This window comes from Homarus americanus, unplaced genomic scaffold (genome assembly GCF_018991925.1).
Source record: "Homarus americanus isolate GMGI-L3 unplaced genomic scaffold, GMGI_Hamer_2.0 scaffold14467, whole genome shotgun sequence".
Classification (NCBI taxonomy): domain Eukaryota; kingdom Metazoa; phylum Arthropoda; class Malacostraca; order Decapoda; family Nephropidae; genus Homarus; species Homarus americanus.
In genome coordinates, this window is record NW_024733734.1 from 9,861,432 (window position 1) to 9,878,072 (window position 16,641).

The window sequence follows — 16,641 nt, forward strand, 5'->3', positions numbered from 1 at the left end:
AAAAAACACGACCGGGCCATGAAAAAAACAAAAACACGACCGGGCAATGAAAGAAGTCGTACATTTGTTAAACGAGGTTCCCCCCCACGATAACGAAGCCCTAATGAAGCTCACACTCAACCTTTAAATTAATGGCCAGACCAAGAAGCCACTCCAGTTTACAGAGGTTAGAGGTGTATAGCGGAGTGTTAAGGTGGAGGAGGAGGGTGACTCTCTCTCTCTCTCACACGTGACTTTACCTGTAATTTTTTTCTTAATGAACTAAAACTTATCAATGAACAAGAGTGCCTAAATAGTGCCAGAGCCGAGAGGTGCCAATGAGTGCCAACACACACTCTTAGGTCACTTCATCTCTGTCTTTAAACATTCAGAAGTGAACTACAAAGTCTGTTAAGGGCCAGGGTGAATGGGGAGGTAGAGGACTGAGTACTGAAAACGGAGGAGGAAGGGGAGGAGGAAGGGGAGGGGGAGGGGGGAGGGAGGGGAGGGGGAAGGGGGGGAGGAGGAAGGGGAGGAGAGGAGGAGGAGGGGAGGAAGGGGGGAGGAGAGGAGGAGGAGGAGGAGGGAGGGGGTAAAGGGAGGGAGGAGGGACCTTGAGTAAATGTTGTGGCTTTCTAAGAAAGAGAGGAGGAGGAGAGGTGGATAATGACTGAGGGGGAGGAGGAGAGTGTCTGTAGGAGGAGGTCGTGAGGAAGACGGAAGGAAAATGCCAAAGGAGTCAGGGGAGACTCTATTGAGAGAGAGAGAGAGAGAGAGAGAGTGTGTGTGTGTGTGTGTGTGTGTGTGTGTGGCGGGAAGAGGAGGAGCTGCCTTGAATGGACAACACAGCTTCCTCCAGTGAAAAGCCCCAAGTCACAAAGCCACGCCCCCTTACTCACACAAACAACAACACTACACGAGAGAGAGAGAGAGAGAGATAGAGAGAGAGAGAATGCACCAACCACTTGTCGTCCGTACTGTGTGTTTATTGGACGTGTGGTTGTTGTGTCACTGTTATGGTGGCGAAAACACTTCCCACGTGTCAACAATTTTCAGGGTTGGTTATAGACGAAGACTGGGGTCAAGTAAAGACTGGGGTCAAGTTTAACTGGGGTCGAGTTTGACTGGGGGTCCTTTAAACCCACAAACCTCTCCCGTTTCTTCCATCCTAAAACACCGTCAAGCTGATTTGGCTGCCCGTGGTGGCGAAGACAATCCATCGCGGGCGGAGGATAAACAAACAAACAGACGGGCGTAGGGGCGGAGGGAGAGCAACACCACTTAATATTTCAGAGCAGCACACGGGGGCGACCACTGGCCTAATGAGCCTGACGGGACCATTCACTGAGAGGAAGGAGGAAGCCTCACCACACCTGCCAGTAATTAGCGAGGATAACCCAGGTGTGAATCTTACATGTGTGTGTGTGTGTGTGTGTGTGTGTGTGTGTGTGTGTCACTCCTGAACACAAAGCCTCTCTAGGACACACACGATCGACACAACAAACAGACAAACACACAGACACCAACCCTCACAAACCACTCAACAAGGAACAGTGATATACCCACACAAACACCAATTTCATAAGGCACTAAGGTACACCTCACCTAGTAGCTACCTGAACTACCCCCCACGTACCCAGCGACACCGATAAATTAAACAACCGTGATAGGGACCAATTAACACACAGGTAAATGAGATTCTAAAATAATCGTAAGGTAACAAAATTCTTACAGGTTCAGTTAAAGACACACGTAAACACATCCATCTCTTGTTACAGAACATTCACACATCTCTAAGACAAATCACACACGTTCTCACATCAAATCGCCTGAAAATGAGATACCAGGTAAGACTGTGTTTCCAGGTGCTTAATTAGCGGCGTCACGTAGGACAGGTGTACAGCAGGTGTGACAGGTGAACCAGTGATCTAAATTCAATGGACTTTATAATTATGTGACTGTACCCACAATACTGAAGGGATGGACTGAGCTGTGTGTGTGTGTATGTGTGTGTGTGTGTGTGTGTGTGTGTATGACGAGTGAGAAGAAGAAGACGAACCCCGACACAGGAAGTTCTCTCTACCTAACCTACTTCTTGTGTGTGTAGCCGCGAGTGACTACCTGCCCCGCCCACCTCCTCCTTGCACTCACTCACTCACTCACTCACTCACTCTTACCTACCCACACCCACTTCCTCCCCTCTCCACACACACACTAACACCTACTTTCCTCTCCCATTTCCTCCCACCTCCTCCATCACCCCTTCCCCTTCCTTCCCCCACCCCTTCCCCCCTCCCTCCCCCACTAAGATTTCACCAAGACACAGAGTACAGATCATCACCCAACATTACTCACAAGCTGGAGGAAGGGGGTTGGGAGGGGGGAAGGCCGGAGGTGGGAGGTAGGGGGGAGGGAGGGAGGGAAGGGGGTTGGGAGGGGGGAGGGGGAAAGTAGAGATGTGTATTGTGCTGATAATTATTATGTGGTGAGCTAAGTGGTGTGTGTGGACTGTACCTGGCCATACACACACCTGGTTAGAGAGCACCATACACACACACCATACACACACACACACACACACACATCCCCTCCCTTACACACCCACATACACTTCCTAAACCTACACACCTTTACAACCAGGTGTATTATCAACCTGTTACAGTTCTCATTAATAAACCATCACACTGCCCTATGTTTATCGACAGTCTCTACCTCGTAAACCATTAATTTATTGACCTCTCGTAACACACTGATAGCCTGGGGAATCTATTGTTATCACGCAAACCAAATCTAACCAAACCAAACCTAATCTAACCTAACAGTGGCGTGAATGACCTCTCACTTCAAGGAATCATTTACGTAATTAAGTTTTAAGTGTGTGTGTGTGTGTGTGTGACTCATGAGATGTATCCAAACTATATTAATGATAGCAATTCTATCCCATAACAGCACAACTACCAAATGGGAATTTAGTCTGATGATTCTGTCTGAGATGCTTATGATGAAGACAGACAGACAGACAGACAGTACAGATAGACAGACAGAGCTTATGTGATGTTATCGTTTTCAGTTTTACAGTGAAAAAAATTTACACAGTTTTTTTCACAGCAGATAATTACAGGCTTCTGTCACTGTCACTGAGATGGAGAGGGAAGTGTCCTAGGAAAGTGTCTAGGGTAAGTGCCGAGGGTAAGTGTCAAGGTAAAGTGTCTAAGGTAAGTGTCAAGCTAAAGTGTCTAGGGTAAGTGTCAAGGTAAAGTGTCTAGGGTAAGTGTCAAGGTAAAGTGTCAAGATAAGTGTCTAAGGTAAGTGTCAAGCTAAAGTGTCTAGGGTAAGTGTCAAGGTAAAGTGTCTAGGGTAAGTGTCAAGGTAAAGTGTCAAGATAAGTGTCTAAGGTAAGTGTCAAGCTAAAGTGTCTAGGGTAAGTGTCAAGGTAAAGTGTCTAGGGTAAGTGTCAAGGTAAAGTGTCAAGATAAGTGTCTAAGGTAAGTGTCAAGCTAAAGTGTCTAGGGTAAGTGTCTAAGGTAAGTGTCAAGGTAAAGTGTCTAGGGTAAGTGTCAAGGTAAAGTGTCAATATAAGTGTCAAGATAAGTGTCTAGGGTAAGTGTCTAAGGTAAGTGTCAAGGTAAGTGTCTAAGGTAAGTGTCAAGCTAAAGTGTCTAAGGTAAGTGTCAATATAAGTGTCAAGATAAGTGTCTAGGGTAAGTGTCAAGGTAAAGTGTCAATATAAGTGTCAAGATAAGTGTCTAGGGTAAGTGTCTAAGGTAAGTGTCAAGGTAAGTGTCTAGGGTAAGTGTCAGATGCTGTTATAAATACCAAAACCTGCTCTTGAAAAAAAAAAAAATTCCGAGACAAAACACGTAATTTGAAGACCAGTTTCTGCAAGGTTCAAATGTTCAAACTATTTACCGTTTTGAGCACAAGTTCAAAAGGTTTTACTAAATTGATTTTTTTAATATCATTTTGAGCCAAAATTCTCATAATATTGCCAAGCTCAATCTCTCAGCTCACTGCTAGTCTCTCAACCCATCAAAATGATTAACTTCACACACACACACACACAAAATTACCACCGTCTGGACTGGGTGTAAACACAGAGCCACACTAGGTAGTCTCTTGAAGCGAGTGTGTGTGTGTGTGTGTGTGTGTGTCAGTTAATGGAGCCGTTATATACACAAGTGTCAAGGTGTCAAAACAAGACACTTCTCCAACACCGCCACCAAGTTGTAGTCGCCTGAGGACACGACACACCGTTGGCCTGTTGCTGTGAGCCGTGACCATCCTCCTTCTGCTCTGCCTCCTACCCCTTCTGCCTCCCTACTGCCCTGCCGCTTCCTCCCTACTCCTGCTTCGCCTCCTACTCCTCCTTATCTACCTATATTTCTTCTACATTTTCCCTCATCACCACAGTATATTATCATACAGATCAACCTCTTCCTCCGTCACCTCCACGCCCCCCCACTCCCTCCTTCTCCTCGCCCCTCCCTGACGGACCGACCAGCCGCCACCGCCTGATGGCCTGTCACTCTCACGGGATAAAATTACCACAGCTTGCACGTACACGGCGTATCCTGGAGTGATAGTGTGTGCCCTTCACCTCACCTCACTCACACGCACGCACGCAACTCCCTCACTCACACGCACGCACCTTCCTGCTCTCTCTCTCCTCAGACACCTCCTTCCTTCCCTCCCTCACACACACACACTCAGCCAGGTTGCAACAGACCGTAGCTTGCATAACACCGACACCTTATCAACAAAGCTCTTTAAACTGTACGTCACATTACCACGCGACTCACACACTAGATGCAAGAAAACACCAAGGGTAAGTTAGCTGTGTGGATTGTCGCTCGTTTGGTGTGGATTGTCGCTCGTTTGGTGTGGATTGTCGCTCGTTTGGTGTGGATTGTCGCTAGTTTGGTGTGGATTGTCGCTCGTTTGGTGTGGATTGTCGCTCGTTTGGTGTGGATTGTCGCTCGTTTGGTGTGGATTGTCGCTAGTTTGGTGTGGATTGTCGCTCGTTTGGTGTGGATTGTCGCTCGTTTGGTGTGGATTGTCGCTCGTTTGGTGGTCTTACTGTTTTATTGTGTTCACTATATAAATATCGTAATGTAAAGTGGTTTAGTTTGGTTAGGTTAGGTTTCGTTAAAGTTTATACATACATGGATAAATACTTACACATATATAAACATACATGAACACTAAACAATGTCAATCATGGTCACACACAATTACAACCCCGTACACACACACGCACACACACACACACAAGCACCAAGACGATCGACCTACACTGCGACTCATTAATGCACCTGTTAATTACAACCCTGGACAGGTAATGGTGAGAAGAAGCATGCATAGGTAGGCGGGCCAAGACAACCCCCCCACAAGGAAGAGGTGAAGGGACAACAAGATGAAGTAATGAGTTGACTTGATGAGGTGTAGTGAGGCTGCCATTACTGTATTCTGTTGTCAAGGCTTTGTTTACCTTTCTCCATACACACACACACACACACACACACACCTCACGTCGTTATGGAGCAGTTACTAAACTTTGTGTGTACAGTATATATATATATATATTTATATACATGTTAGGCAGGTGTATATATGCTCAGGTATGTAATTAATTAGGTACGGTTAGGTGTTGTAGAGGTAAGTGAGGGAAATTAACAACAAAATTGGTTCACCTGAAGATTAGACACCCAAGCTTATATTACCTTAAGATTAATTATACTTTATTATTAACCTAACTTAATCTAACCTAACCTAACCCCCGAGATATCGTTAGGGTGTTTAATCTTCAGGTGATGTGATAATTTATTTAGATCCTCAACACAAAGACTAGACCATAAGACTCTCTCTCTCTCTCTCTCTCGTCGCTCACTCCATTACTGTCACAAGGGGGGGGTGAGGGGGGGAGGAGGGTGAGGGGGAGGAGGGTGAGGGGAGGAAGGGGGGGTGAGGGGGAAGGGGGGTGCGGGAGTGAGAGCAATATTTCTACGTTTCCTCCGTCGCCTTCACTCATCACACACCACCCTGAGAGAGAGAGAGAGAGAGAGAGAGAGAGAGAGAGAGAGAGAGAGAGAGAGAGGTACATGCAAGATGCTCCCCACAAAGGAGACACTTCGAGCCAATGCCCTCTGGTGACTTGCATCTTCCCTCCCCTCACTCCCCTCACCTCCCTCCTTTCCCCTCACTACCCAAGCCCCTCCCTCCCTCATCCCTGTCTCCCCTTACTCCCCTCACCACCCAAGCAGCTTCCCTTCACACACATCTTCTGAACTCACTCACTCTCTCTCTTATCTCTCAGTCTTCCCTCGTCTTCTCCTCCTCCTCTCAGTCTTCCCCTCGTCTTCTCCTCCTCCTCTCAGTCTTCCCCTCGTCTTCTCCTCCTCCGCCTCCTCTTATTCCAAATCTTCTCTAATTAATTCCTTTCACCAATTTTCCTCATAGTTATACGAAAGAAGAAGAAGAGGAGTTGTAGTTTAACACACACACACACACACACACACACACACACACACACTGGATGAAGATAATGAAGGAGTTGCCATAAAGGTCAACAGCTCTAAAGAATATTACATAATAATCGCCTTATTACCTCATTGCTTCCCTTAACACAGTATTAACTTAACCTAACCTTATCACGATATTAACCTAACCCATCTCCCCCCCCACTAACCCTCCCCCCTTCCACCAGACTGTAGCGTTTAGTGTGTGTGTGTGTGTGTGTGTGTTGAGGAGTGGTGGACGGTGGGTGTTCCTGGGACCTAACCACTCACTCTTGTATTACCGGGACCTCACCAGTTACTCATATACGCAGTCGTATAACACCCTGGCGTATACGAGCGTCAAGAGGCGTTCATGATGGAGCCTGGTGGGGGGGGGTGCTTAGGGTAGGAGGGTAGGGTAGGGGGGGTTATATCCGTGGCGTGAGGCGGTGGGCGTGGGACAGTACGTAACAGTATCAGGGGCGGGTGTCCTTCGTCAGGCGGTGGGTGTCCTTCGTGAGGTAGTGGTTGTGCTGCCAAATGTGATAGGACCCAACACTAGGAATAACCCTCACCTACTAACTCTCACCTGACGTTAACGAGACACCCAGGTAAGGTACAGGTGTGTCTTTCTGCCTCAGGTGGGAGAATTTACGTGTGTGCCTAGACGCCGTTGAACCAAGACACTTCAGGAGGAGTTTACACCTTTCCCCTCAACACCTGACGCCCTACAGGTGATACACACAATACGTAAATAATAATTCGTGGTTTTATATTATTTCCAGGTCAAGTAGCTTCATGGGGAATTAATTCGTCATTTCGTCAGCTACAATGATAGAAAAATCCTGAGAAATGACGTTTATAATGACACACTTAACCAGGACGACTCATTATACTGGGACCACATGAATACTTCCGTGAGTAAAACAAGTGTTGGAGGTTTGTGTGGTATAGTTCTCATTACCACCATCAGGACGGCAGCTAGAGCGAGGCCAAACACACACACATATACACGCACGCACGCACGCACGCACGCACACACACGCACACTCTAGGTCGAGAACTTCCTGGGAACAAAAATTACATACCGGAACACCTAACACAGAAGTTATCGAAGCATTTCATTCTCGTCATGCTAAAGAGGGTGACGAAGAAGATGATCGAGGTCTGGTGGCTTACTTTTACAGGTCGAGGCTCTCCTGGGAAAAACAACAATACCATTCCTGCATAGAGTTACAATGGAGAAGTGAATCATTTCGTCACATAGTATGAACAAGGATAGGGCCGAGTGGTGTTGGGTGTGGTCCTCAGCTTCAACACCGATCTCCCTCAAGCCAGTAAGCATCACCCTGATCACCGGAATGAAGCTCATATGAAGCCATAAAGTAGGTCGCCGGCCACCGAGATCATGTTTGATATGAAGCCTTTACGATGCCGGCTCTTTGTTTTATATCCGGCTTGGTGTTTTGTGTGTGTGTGTGTGTGTGTGTGTGTGTGTGTGTGTGTGTGTGTGATCCCCCATGCATATGAATAAGTATGTATTTGCATGCATGTATATATGACGCATGTAAGTATCCAGGCTGACACACACACACACACACACACTGCTGGGTGGCGGCGGATATCTCCCCCTACACACACATACAAGAAACGCCGCACTAATTTTAGCCTTTACGGTCAGCAAAAACACCTGTAATTACTATATGTCATAAGTCTCCTCTTATATGGCTTCCTGTTCCTGTGTGTGTGTGTGTGTGTGTGTGTTCTATACTACACTATACTAGCTACTTTAACTATAGTACTATATATGACAGCTATATATATTACAGTAGGTATATAGACATGATGGTATAGTGTATATAATATATATAGGTGTATATAGTGTGTATATTACAGGTAGGTAGAAGTTAATTTACCCATACACGCCTCTTACTGCCACACCTGTCGCCTCCTACTGCCACACCTCAGTCCCCCCTCAGCTAAGCCTCTCACCAACATATTCTCAAGACACACATGAGTCACTTCCGGGTAATCAGTCACTGAGTCAAGCTACAGGACCACTGAGTCAGACTACAGGACCACTGAGTCAGACTACAGGACCGCTGACTCACCTGTCCAATCACAATAGATCAATAATCAATCAACCAATCAGCGTAGAGCTCTGTCCAAACCACAACATCACTGAGTAAATCAACCATTTCAAGTATGACCTCTGGGATCACCTGAAGATTAACCACCCTAACCCGAACTCAACCTAATCCAACATAACTAACCCTAATCTAACTTAAGCTAACCTAACCCGAACTCAACCTAATCCAACCTAACTAACCCTAATCTAACCTAACCTAATCCCACCAGGGTTTTAAATCATCAGGTGTTTTAAAATACAGGTATCTAATCATCAGGTAATCAAGTCACTGAAACGACCTGCTGAATCACTGAGTGGGTCTAATCGTCACTAATCGTCACCTACACACGAAGGCCCTGGAGGGTGTGACGGCGTGACGCTGTTTACTGGAGGGGAAGGAAGCAAGGCTGAGTGGGCGGGTGACGACGTAACAAGTGGGTCACAGGGGCGTCCGTCACCCTAGGAGGAGGAGGAGGAGGAGCGGAGGTTTTGTTACTGCAAGAGAAGAGAAGAGAAGAGAAGGAGAGGAAGGAAGAGGAGAGGAAGAGAAAGATAGAAGGAAGAAGGGAATGAGTGAAAGAAGGAGTGATTGAGAGAAGGAGAGGAATGAAAGAAAGAGTGAGAAAGAATGAAGGAGTGAGAGAGAGAAACAGAGAGAGGGGGGGAAGGAAGGTACATACGCCGGCCTGAGAACGGAACACCAAACTCAGGAAACTATGACGTCACTTAGGTCATTCCCAGCGCCTCCATACGTTCATGACACACACACACACACACACACACACAGGTGGGAAAAGTACGAGAATATATGAGAGAGAGAGAGAGAGAGAGAGAGAGAGAGAGAGAGAGAGAGATAGCTTCATTCACACTCAAATAATCAATAACAAATGAAACGATAACTTATTTTTTTATACGAATCAATTAAGCAACGTGTCGGGAGAGGAGGGGTAGAGGGAGGGGGGGTAGGAGGGGGTGGAAGAGGAAGGGTAGAGGGAGGGGGGTAGAGGGGAGGGGGGTACATATATCACCACCACTTCACATGAATTCCAGGGACTGTTTACCGTTCCTCCCAAGCTGTGTATATATTCTCTGGGGACCACAGCTGTTAATTTGTCTGTCTATCTGTCTACCCGCCAATCTATCTATCTAGTTGACCCCTGACAGCCCCAATCCTGACGCATCCATCCATGCTTGACCCTTACCTGTGACTCATCCATCTAACCCACTCATGATTCATCCACCTGATTCTAGTGACACATCCATTCACCCTGACAGATCGACACCAACTGTCCCTTACGTGTCTGTCTGTCTGTCTGTCTGTCTGTCATAATATTAACAGTTATCTTTACTTCACCAGCGATTTGTTGGGAAGGTGTGTGTGTGTGTGTGTGTGTGTGTGTTAGGAAGTGGTTCTGACGGGTGTTTCCTCAGCCAATATCATTATTTCATCGTTATCAGTCATGGCGGGAGACCAGTGCCGCTTTAGTGCCATGACCTCCCTGGCACTTGACCCCAGCCAACCTGCCATAGTGCCACTCCCAAATCAGGTCTAGTGCCACTCCCATAGCAGCTATAGTGCCACTTTCCCTCCTACAACACCTGACCACAGTGCCACTATTACTTTCAATTGTGGCACCTTCACATTTTCCCCATTCCCTAAAACACCCCATTTCTCCAACACAACTCCCTATTCCCTATACAAACACACGAACCACCCATCACCTACGACACTATTCCAAGACGTAACAGTGATTAATGATAAGATTCGTACCATTGTCTTATCGGAAGTTAACGAGGTCATTACGAGGTAGTTTGAGTCATTACATTATCATTACGTGAACAGGAAGTAATTAGAGTGTTATTAAGATACTAAATAGCTGATATATTGTGTGTGTGTGTTGATATTGTTGTTGTTATTATTATTATTATTATAGTATTACCATATGATAAACAGCTCAATAAATCAATATACAACGACATACAGACATACAAAGAGACGTGACAGACTGACAGACATATTACATAAATACTGAAAGGCGAGAGACACACACACACACAAATCCCGTGACAGTGTGATTGAATGATTTGAGACCTGGAGTACGACTGTGTTCAAGGTCCTGCTTCAACAAATAATACTTCAAGGGATATTTAACACCCCCATCCCATCCTCCTCCTCGAGATACTGTACATAATATGAATATGTGTTGTATGTATTAATGTGTCACTGTATATTTAATTAATTCATGTTTTTTAGTTATACATGTATGTATTAAGTATAGTCTATGAATTAAATAATTCATATGTGTATTATGTATCGTGTGTATATATATATGATGCTGCTTCTTTTATAGATATACATATGTGTTTTGTATTGATAATTCATGTATGTATTATGTCGCGTTAGTGTATGTATCATGTCATCCAAGGCTGTCATCCATGTATTTCAGTAATATGTCACTCATCCATCAGGCAGCGTCATTCAGTGTAACTACAGCCTCTGCTCTCATGAAAGGGACGGAGGTTGGGGTCAGGTGTGTTAAAGTTACCTGTGTATACGACCTTCAGGTGTGGTGTAATATTCAGGTAGGGTGTGACCGTCACCTCACCTGGGCAAAAGCACAGGTGAGGTGAGGGTCGTGCTACCTCCATCACATTCAATCAATCAATCTCTACATATACACACACACACACACACACACACACAACCAACCTGTACATACACACACACTTGCACAGTCCACGAACCTCTTATCACATACACACACTTCACGAACTTTTATATACACACATACACTCAATATGTATCTAGACCCACACACTCCACCACCAATACACTCAACCTCTATTCTACACACACACACACACACTCACAACCAACCTGTACACACACACATACACACACAGTCAGTCAGTCAATTTCTACACACACACCCCATGAAAAAAACAAAAAACAATTCTATTAACTTTTATAATATTTCTACTGTTATAAGCCGTCAGTCAGCTCTAGGGATGTCATTCCTGCATAAGAACAACCCCCCTTCCCCCTCCCCACTAACAGAATAATGAAGAAAACTGTAGTGGTTCTATTGGTCCATACTAGGTTAGGTTTGGTTAGAGTTACGTTAGGTTTGGTTAGAATTACGTTAGGTTAGAGTTACGTTAGGTTTGGTTAGAATTAGGTTAGGTTAGAGTTACGTTAGGTTTGGTTAGAGTTACGTTAGGTTAGAGTTACGTTAGGTTTGGTTAGAGTTACGTTAGGTTTGGTTAGAGTTAGGTTAGGTTTGGTTAGAGTTAGGTTAGGTTCAATTTTATTCCAATCATCCATGACCTATTACCAAACCACTGTTATCAATCTCACGCCTTAATGTGTCTTATTTAAAACCACTGCTACGTGTTCGCTCCAGGTGAGATAGGAGGGAACACTTACCTGATACCAATGGGTTTTTATCTAATTAGGTAAACAGTGTCACCTGTGTCTTCCTGTACTGTTAGGTAATATATATTTTTCTTATCATTTGTTAATCTACTTCTGGTTTGAAAGGAAGTGTATGTGAATAATATTTTTAGAATGTGAATCAGTACACACACACACACACACACACACACACATTTACACAGACACACCCATGCATATACACAAAGATACATACAGATACACACACATGCGTACACAGACAATAATATCCAGACTCAGATACACACACACACACACACACACACATATCTCCTATTATCGCATCATGTGTGGACCAACAAGAAAGTGTACACAAGAGTTTATCGTTACCCAAGACACACATACGTACACACACACACATACGTACACAGACACACACACACACCTATATCTAGTTGAAGAAGTTAAATAACAGCTCCTAACTTACTAAGAACACAACATCACCTGATTCTAAGGTATTTTACAATTGGCTCATATTTCAACAATTTAAACAGATGTAAATGCACATGTTTATATACGAACGTAATATATCACAGGTGTGTATTCCAACCCCAACATATGCGACAGGTGTGCGTTCATGTTGCAAGTGTGTAGGCAAGTGGAATATATAACAGGTGTGTCTCAGTGTCAATATATTACAGGTGTGTGTTTCAGTGCCAATATATAACAGGTGTGTCCAATTGCCAATATATCACAGGTGTGTCTCCCAGTATCAACAAACGTATCAGTTGATCAGATAAACAGGCTCTCTGATACGCAAACTTTATCAGACCGTTTCCTAACCACTCTCACCACGCTTATCACCAGCTAGAGGTCATGACTCACTCCTAACACCAACATATCACCTGAAAATTACCCCCTCCCTCCCTAACACCAACCTAAATTAACCCCCACAGGTGATATCAGGGGGTGGTAATACGATATAACGATAGTATATGATATAGCCTATATTGTGGTGGTGGTGAAGGGGGGGGGGATATATCCTCTTTAGCGTGTGGTAGACCGTCAAGGGATCACAGTGTACCAATGTGGAGTTGTGACCTCCTGTGGTATATTGATGGGAGAGGAGGAAGGTGGTGGACTGGTATTGGTAAGACTGTGTGTGTCCGTGTGTGTGTGCGTCTATGCATACCTCACACCGTCAACCCATTTCTCTTATTTATTATTAGTCACCACTAAGACAAGACCCAAAGGTGTGCAAGGTGTTGATTATCTCAGGTGTACTCAGGTAAGGTTGAGTGGTTTTGAGGTGTGTGTGTGTGACTGAAAGGTGTGATCTGGTTATGTTTTTTTTTATTGGTAACGAGTCATGCGTGGGTCTCGTGGTCTCGGAGTGTCGTGGTCTCGTAGTCTCGTGGTTAAATGATTCATGACGAGACAAGAGAGTGTGTATTAGTTGATGTGTCATGGGAAGTGATACCTGACATTAATACCCAAAGATTCATGACAAGACGAAAGAGACGCATAATATATTAGCTGTTGATGATGATGTCAAGTGATAATAACGTGACATCAGTGATAGTGTGTGTCTGTCTGTCTGTCATCTTGCATTACTGAGACCACTAACCTGATCACAATACAGCATGGTGTGTGTGTGTGTGTGTGTGTGTGAGGACATCCAGTTAAGGAAGACAAAACCTAGGGCGTGATCCTTGCCACCAGCTGCAGGGGGGGTGAGAGGGTGAGAGGGTGAGGGAGGGTGAGGGGGAGAGGTGTTCGGTCTGTTCCTTTGGTTACCCTTAGTTATCTCACCTGGTCTTCCTACACACACCTGTCTCACCTGTGTGTCCGTTTGTCTGTTTAAGAATTATCATTATCTCTTGAAAAATACAATGAAACCTTGATATAACGGACTTGCATCTCCATATAATCCGTTAAATGGGCCCTCAATATAACGGGCTATCTTCTCTACACAGTCCGTTAAACAGAGGTTACACTGTACATAACAATGAGTGATTAACCCTCCCTCCCCCCCCATCACTGTATCACTGGTGGTGGGCGTGGGCGTCGGGGGTGATGTCATTTTTTGGGTGGGCGTGACAGCTGTTGTGACCAGTACAGTATATGATATCATGGCCTCTTGAGTTAATCCTGAGTTTTTCTAAGGATATTAAGTAAAGTGTTTGACATACTTTCTGGTGACCCCTTCAACACATTCCTGAGAGACACACATAATTTACAGTGTTTCATGGAGGTGTGTGTGTATGTGTGTGTGTGTGTGTGTGTACAGCAGGACAGACCACCATAACCTGTATCATGGTCCGTGGTGGTGATATAACCTTCGTGCAGGCCGCAGGTCATGCCGTATGCAGTCTCCAACTTGCATGATCAGCCAAGGACAGAAAACATCCAACGGCTACACCCCCCCAAACACCCCCTCCTTCCCCCCCTCACCAACACCCCCCTCCCTCCCCCTCACATCTCCTTACAGAAAACGGTTGGGTGGTGAAGGCATCTCGTCCACGGCAGATATGTATGTATGTATATGTGTGTGTCTGTGTGTGTGAACCGTTGGGTGTGTGTGATCCATGGTAGACCTCCTCCTGCCTCCCTCACAACCACCTGCTCCACTTTACTCTCACAAATATTTAACAACACGGAAGTTACACCACCACCAACGCATATTTCACACACACAGCCCCACACACACACACGAGCGAGTACTTTAACTGTGATAATAACCCTGGTAGTGGCTCTCTTAAGATACACGGTGACAATAACGAGACTAACAACACGAGGAGTAAAGGCGACCGGATATCCGTGTAAATATTTCACCTTTAACGTCAGGGCAGAGGGGAAAAGCCTTGGGACCAAACACCTCAGGAATACCGTTTGTTTACACCATGTTAGGACACACACACACTCGCGGCCAAGTGTTAACAGGCGTAGCTAGTTACTATATTTGGAAGTTGGGAAAAATAAAACTCAAAACAAGTTGAATGTTGGTGACGGTGGGAGTGGCTGAAGAGGAGTGGAATAAAGGAGTGGAGTAGAGAGAGGGAGTGAGGGAGGAGACCACATCGACTCACCAACCAAATTGGACATGAGGCTACACCACCACCTTTCCTTTTACAGCCTACAGGGACAGACTCACATATGCTTTGAAGTCACTAAACTATTCATGTAAATCGAATCACCTGATAACTCACCTGCTGATTAAAACACCCCTAACCTAACCTAAACCACATCATCGCCCAGGTAAAGGTGTTTTAATCATCAGGTGAGAGAAGCTATAGGAAGGGGGTGGCTAATCTTCATATGATCCACTAGTAACACACAATCACTTACAGGTAAATTACTGGACAGGTGTGCTGAAGCCTTGAGAGTCTTTACCTTCTGAGTCTTAAATTGAGGATTAATGTACAATAAATATATATGAAAAACCCACGCCCTTGCAACAGTGGGCGCGACTGTACCACCCACGCCCACTGAGAACACACGGAGGCAGGGAGGGTGAGTTGGTAAGGGGGGCGTGGGCGTGGGCGGAGAGGACAACATTGGTCCAGTTTATAAGTGACCCACATCCTTTAACATGAAACAATATCGATACAAAATACACGTCTGTCTGTCTGTCTGTCTCTTGGGGGGGGGGGTGGACGGTGTATTCTCAAGGAGGGCGATGTGTGTACCAGATAAAACACACACATGGACACGCACATACACAGAAAAAAAAAGAAACTTGATAATTAAAACAGGCCGTGTTGCTGCCTGTACAGTATACACGGGGACCACAACCATCATAGTTAATGCCCTCACGGATATATTAGTCGTTTATTTTTCTTTTTTAACACAGCTTGACGTCACAACACAGCACATGTATATAATGTTAGGTGCTGTGTTGGATAGTGAGCTTCACCATCATCTCTCGTTCACAGTAGTTTCCACACGGTGTTCACTATATAATACGGTGACAACATTATCAGCGTTTCACCTTCACTGACGAGGTCTGCCAATACGACTAAAAGATATTTATTCAGTTTTCACTTTGACTTGGTTTATAAACTAGTGGGCAAGACTTTTGGTGTTGGTAGCTGTAGTACTGTCCTCAGCAACATCCAGGTCACAACACGCCATGCACACGACATACACACACACTGAACACTGACAACACAAAAATCTTGCAAGTTTCAACACCCACTTCCTGCAGTTGTCTCATCAACGTGCAGTAAACACGGCTATCACTGTAGGTATGGGAACACGTTTAAACACTTAGGGTAAACTTTGCTAGGGCGTATTAAGCGTAATAACACAGGTGAACAGGTAACACACACACACACACACAGGTAAGGTAGACGGAGAGCGCGCTATCACCTCCACACACGCGGGCGGTCAGACGCACACTGAGTAACGTAACGTAAGTGGTGGCACGGGCAGCCCAACCCCAGTGGACGGTGGCGCCAGGAGGTGGGAAGACGGTGCATCACTCACACGGTCTACCCTGCCCGTCACACTCTCATAAATCACTAATACTTTATCCGGCAGTAATAACAATACAATAACTAATAAACAATAACAAAAACCACGTAATAAAGAACAGGAAATAACTTATATATGTCTGGGAGGAAATCTCAAATCTTTTTAATTAT

General features: G+C 45.2%; 1 protein-coding gene across 1 annotated transcript in view; it reads right to left on the reverse strand.

Moving 5' to 3' along the window:
- LOC121869927 overlaps positions 1 to 16,414 on the reverse strand; it is a 29,144-nt gene extending 12,730 nt beyond the window's left edge. Inside the window, exon 1 of the mRNA XM_042371491.1 lies at positions 16,337 to 16,414. The gene's annotated coding sequence lies outside the window, so the exon portion shown is untranslated. The remainder of the gene's footprint in view (positions 1 to 16,336) is intronic.
- Between the last annotated feature and the right edge of the window lie 227 nt (positions 16,415 to 16,641).